This window comes from Eschscholzia californica, unplaced genomic scaffold (genome assembly GCF_041429995.1).
Source record: "Eschscholzia californica isolate CP2 unplaced genomic scaffold, dmEscCali1.0.p SCAF_3, whole genome shotgun sequence".
NCBI lineage: Eukaryota > Viridiplantae > Streptophyta > Magnoliopsida > Ranunculales > Papaveraceae > Eschscholzia > Eschscholzia californica.
In genome coordinates, this window is record NW_028238420.1 from 1028586 (window position 1) to 1034585 (window position 6000).

Consider the following 6000-nt stretch of genomic DNA (forward strand, 5'->3'; position numbering starts at 1 on the left):
TTCACATGGGAGATGCCTCATCACATTTCAAATTAAATGGGTACACCCATTCAATCCTATATTGTTCACGTCCAGTGCATGAAAGATTCTTCCTTTCATTTAAATGGCCACTTCCCGCCAATACTCTCTCCATCTATAAATTTTTGAAAAAATTCCAACATTCCCCCACCATTTTCGAAAAATTTGAAAGTTATACTCAACGAAAACAAAACATAAAATACAAAATAAAACAAAACAAATAATTTTGGAATAAAAGACGATTTTGGCATTATCGTAGAAACTTGTACATAAATGATAGGTATCTTATGGATTTGAACCTTCACTTAGTGCAAACAACTCAAAGCTTCATCAGAATGCTATGGTGAACGTATCTTGAACCAAGAATCCTTAAATGATAAAACCGGAGTCATCGCACATACTCGTTTCGGAGGACAGAGTGTTCATACTCCGCACGTTAATGGCCATGTGCAATATCCCTTTCATGAGTCTTCTTTAGAAAACGGTCTTATTTTCTTAGGAAACGGCCTGATTTCCACACTCACTTAGGTAAGTCCACATAGGGTGTTTCCGCGAGGCACCACTTAAAAAATGTTGGAGGACTTATTAAGAATTTTCATTCATCCTTTGTCTTGCAGAAAAAACCAATACTAGCTTAGAAATGGGAGAATATAAAACGCTAGTATTCCATAATCGCGAAAGCTTTAACTTGTTAGTACCCGTTGAACTTTGTCTATCTATTTCAAGACATAAGTTGGGTTCCCGTTAAAGGCGATCAACCTTCATTCACAGACCTTAGCCCATTTCTTTTTCTTTAGAGATAAGTTCTCTAGATAACTCCGAAAACATTAGAGAATATTTGTCTAGATGACAACAACATTAGAAAATATTTCTCTAGATACAAAATTGACTTAATACAGTCAACCATAACTTTACATGAACAACAATTGACGGCACCATTTTTGGCCAAAACATTTTATGAGCAATAGTTTCTCAACCGTCTACTATTTGTCTCATGTAGCTTACTCAAAATAACTTATCACTGAGCTTCTTTCTAGTGCACATGACTAGAGAAATGAAATAAGTCAATTTAGTGAAATTATATCACGACTTGTTTCTTGGATTCCCAAGACAACAACATCTCACAACATGAGGATTTATGTACGGACCCCAAAATGAATCCACTAACCGGTGTAATTGTATACTCTTAAGACAATTGGATATTCTTTTAACCTTAAAAAAATATATCATGTTACTTGAAAAATAAATAGTTCAAAATGAACTATAATTGTATCCTTACTCGATACAATTTCCTCTATATTTTTCATTCAAGAATATGACTATTCATTTCTTAGAGTTTTAATTCTATGATCACCATTAACTTTTTCGTCATGTCAAACACTCAAAGTTAGAATGTACCATTATATCTTCCACGAAAATGAATCATAGTTTGACGAGCATTATTAACCACTTGTTAAATATCTTATGCTACAAAATAATGTTCATTATTCCGTAAACATGAATTTCTCAAACGCATATCGTCTTCTAAAATCTCAATTAGAAGGTTTCACATGTTCAAAGATAACAAAATGATGTACTCATAACATGAAGTAAAATACTTTTGTCTTCCGAAATTGAGCAAATATAACTCACACATGAGATGTACCTCGTATACTAAAAAATCATATTTCACTCTCTCGTAGATGGATCAAGTGCACTTCCATCCAACACAAAGAACAATGTGACTAAAATCACTTTTTTTTTTTTCAAGGCTCGTAAATACCTCTTCAAGTGGGTAACCACTTGGATTTCAAAACCAAACAATTCTCACGAACAAATATTAACATAACATGATTAATAAAAGATATCAAATCTACTTCATTTTATCACATAAAATCATGCATCAAATTTAACAGAAATACTTACAGGTGTTCCACTTATTTTTCTCACTCCGTTCGCCTGATCATATGGAGAGATGTTACTGAAATAACTTCCATTTCAACTACAGAATTACTGTCTAAAAATTGTTGGAAAAATTAGCGTTTAAGTTGAAATGGAAGGTCGAAGAAAATCGATGAATAAAATAATGTTGATCACTAGACTTCAAAGCTCGATAAATCGATTCTTTTAGACAGTAATTCGCCCCCTTCTGGTATGAAACCACGAGTACACAACGGGTCAGGAATTATGCCTTCAGGATACGATGAAGCCCTTCAACAACTGCTTGATTCAAAGTATGTACGCTTTGACCAAGACCAAGAACACTCTGTATTAATAAACTGATAATGCCGAAAAAGAATGCGACACAAAATTCACCAAAACTTGATAGAAATTTCAAGAACACTTTGTCTGTTGGTATGACTTTGAAAATGAGAGCAAGAGAGAGAGGGAGAGAGAAATTTCGTTGGATGAGGATGGATAGATTGGCAACTTATTTATAAGTATTTAAGTGATGCCAAATTGCCAATGGATGGGGTATTTTTTTTTTTTGTTGAAGAATGGATGGGGTATCTCTTAACAAAAAAAAAAAAGAATGGATGGGGTATATCCCTTCACATGGGAGATGCCTCATCACATTTCAAATTAAATGGGTACACCCATTCAATCCTATATTGTTCACGTCCAGTGCATGAAAGATTCTTCCTTTCATTTAAATGGCCACTTCCCGCCAATACTCTCTCCATCTATAAATTTTTGAAAAAATTCCAACATCTTGAACTATCAAATCATAAAATGAACCCAATGTCACGAATCCATAACTCAACCTATCCATTTATGTGAAATATGACAAAGGTCGGGTAACCATCTCTATTCCAACTCATTTCCAAAACTATTCCAAATATGAAATTCGAGCAATAAAATAATTCGGCAGCAACCCGTCTATATATGGACAGCCCAAAATAGTCCACAATATCCTAAACACGATCCTGAACATAAATCATTCGAAGAAATATAACTATAACTATCCCAAATAGATCTAAATTACGAACCCAAGAGATATTAGACCCAACTATACAGTTATCGAAATAATAATCATAAAACCATCAAATACGGACGAAATTGAAAATTCTGAACGGATAAATATGTAGAATAAGTCGATTAGAGTTACCTGGAACAAGTTTCGTTGAATTTCGATAACCAGAAGCGAAGGAATCGACAAAAACAATCCGACCATTAAAACACCAAATATTCTCTCATCTCAGTTATCAATCACCCAAATAAAACCACTTCTTCTGACCCTCTCTATTGAAATGAGTTCTAAAGGAAGTAACCCTTATATATATATGGTGGCAATTGGTTAGGCTAACGTGTACACCAAAGAAGCCACTGACATGCATGCTATTGACTACGACTATAGGCGCCCTTCCATTTCCTATTGGTGCTGCTGGTCGAATTGGAGAAAGTGAGTTGCAGGGCCGTGCCTGAGAATTTCGGGGCTCCGTACGAAATTTGATTATAGGCTTTCGAACAACAAAAACGTACAAGCAAAGATCGAACAAAATGCAAGATAATCTACCAGTAGATAGATGAAAACTATCTTTTGATATCATTTTTATAAAATATTTGCGAACGGGAAATATTTTTTATTCTATCTTAAATTAAACTTATAGCTACATTTAATATAATGAAATTCTAAATTTTCATAAAATGTTGGACCGTAATATATATATATATATATATATATATATATATATATATATATATATATATATATTTACCTAATGTTGGAATTTTATACAAAATTTAAGATTTCTATAGCTTAAAATCACATGAGATAATATAATAGTTAAGAAAAAATCACAAAAAGAATGAAAAAAAACACATGCTGGGCGTGAGACTCGAACCTGCGTCCCTCGGGTCATAACAAACAGAGCTCACCACCTGAGCTAGGATACTTTATATGTTTATAGGGCTGTCTTTACACATAATATCCGAGTTTGACTTGAACTTTTTTAGCAATTGGGCCCCTTGGTGGTGGGGGGCCCAGTGCGGGCGCCGTGCCGGCACCCCCCACCACACGGCCCTGGTGGGTTGAATTTCCACTTGAAATTAAGTGGCTGCCACATGTTATTCATTAAAGTGGCCATAAAATTAATTGTTTTTAGATCCTTTATTTGCATACACCTAACAAACCAGTCCCTCTATATTTATACCCAACTAAATCAACCTCTATTAATTACCATTTGACCCACAATTTAACCTTTCTTCTTTTCTTTTTCATTCCACAAGTAACCATGAAAAAATTATATGGTCCCTCTTGATACGATAACAAAGAAATATGTCGAATATGAAATAGTCCAAACTATGTCCGAACTTTTCGTGTGACCAGTCAAAATTCATAATTTTTTTTCGAGAAATATCCGATGAGCTGCACACATCAACTAAAATAAGTATTCAATACCAAACCCCAAAGAAACCACCAAATCCGCTCGACGCTCTAACTCGTCCGATTCTTCGACTTGATGGTCTGGGTGCTACATCTCTCTTCTCCGACAAGGTCGCCGGCCGGAAAATTTTCCGGCCGGCGACCATTAAAAAGGTCCCGAACGGACCTTCAACAGATCTGTCTCTCTCTCTCTCTCTAGAACAATTCTAGAGAGAGAGAGAAGAAGCAAAAAAAAAAGTTTTTTAGAGAGAGAGAGGAGGGAGAGAGAGTGATTTTTTTTTTTAATGGTCGCCGGCCGGAAAATTTTCCGGCCGGCGACCTTGTCGGAGAAGAGAGAGTGGTGGGGAGAGAGAAGATGAGGTGGAGAGAGAGAGAGCTGAGGTGGAGAAGCTATTTTGCTTTCCCCCTAAATAAAATTGTCAAACAAAATTGATCAATTTTTTATCAAGTCTTCACACCCCGGAAACTATTTTACTTTCCCCAAAGCGCTGGCCTATTTTTTATTGTCTAGGAAATCATTTAAACATTTACATATAGATTATTTGGATAAGAAAATATTGAATGTTGTGCAAGGTCCGCGGTGAGAAATGTCTATTGATTAAGTATTCGTTCAATTTTCACATATACATGTAGTGAAAGTTAGTTGTGTATATCCTTTAGAGTACCTAAAGATCGTGAGTTCGAATCTTTAAATACACAATTTACTTCAAAAAGTATTTCAAATTAGTTGTAGGTGCTAAATGAAGTGCAGAGTACTTCAAACAAAAAGAATGAAGTGTAGCGTAGTCTGTCGCATGGATTCTGTAAAACTTGTCTAAGATTCTTTATGATGACCTTCAGGACAATTTTTATGTTCGTTTTATGATTATTCTATGCTTATGATATCAATATCAGTTGATATAAATCTATAATGTACACTAGACTACTTTGGAGAGGTATTGTTGTCCCGGTTACAAAGTACACTAGCTTATATTGGAGAGCACGAACGGTTCCAGGATTTCGATTCAGGGGTGCAAAATTATATACGTACCCAATTTTTCTTTTAATTATAAAAGTTACAAAATACTTGTATTCATAAATTATATTAGTACATCAAAGATTACAAATGAAATTGACCTCTACAAGAATTCATCTTTTGAAATGTTCGCATGATCGACTTGTTGTCAATATCAATAAAATCTTCTTTTACAATAAACACTACTAGACGATCATTTAACTATGGACCACTTACCCTGCTTCGTAAGTGTCTTCAAAGCTTCGGTCGCTTTGGCCCCCAAGTTTAGAAGGGGGCCAATGTGCTAGTGGTAACTAATAAGTACGTATTAGAGCAGGTCCAGTTTGAACATCAACGAAGTTGTAGCACAACGATTTAATGCTTGTTAGTTGTCCTCTCAGGCCCGCGTTCTGATCCCCCAACCCCATTTCTCAAATATTTTTTTTTTGTTACATCATAAAATGTGAAAAAACTTTATTTTTTCCCCTCCAATTGAACGCCAATTTTGTGAGCTGGTTTGGACCTCCTAAAAACTAGGGCTCCCATGCGTGTCTTCACTAATTTCATAACTCAATAAACTTTTTTAACGAATGAAGTTGCAACCGACGAAGTTACACATGTA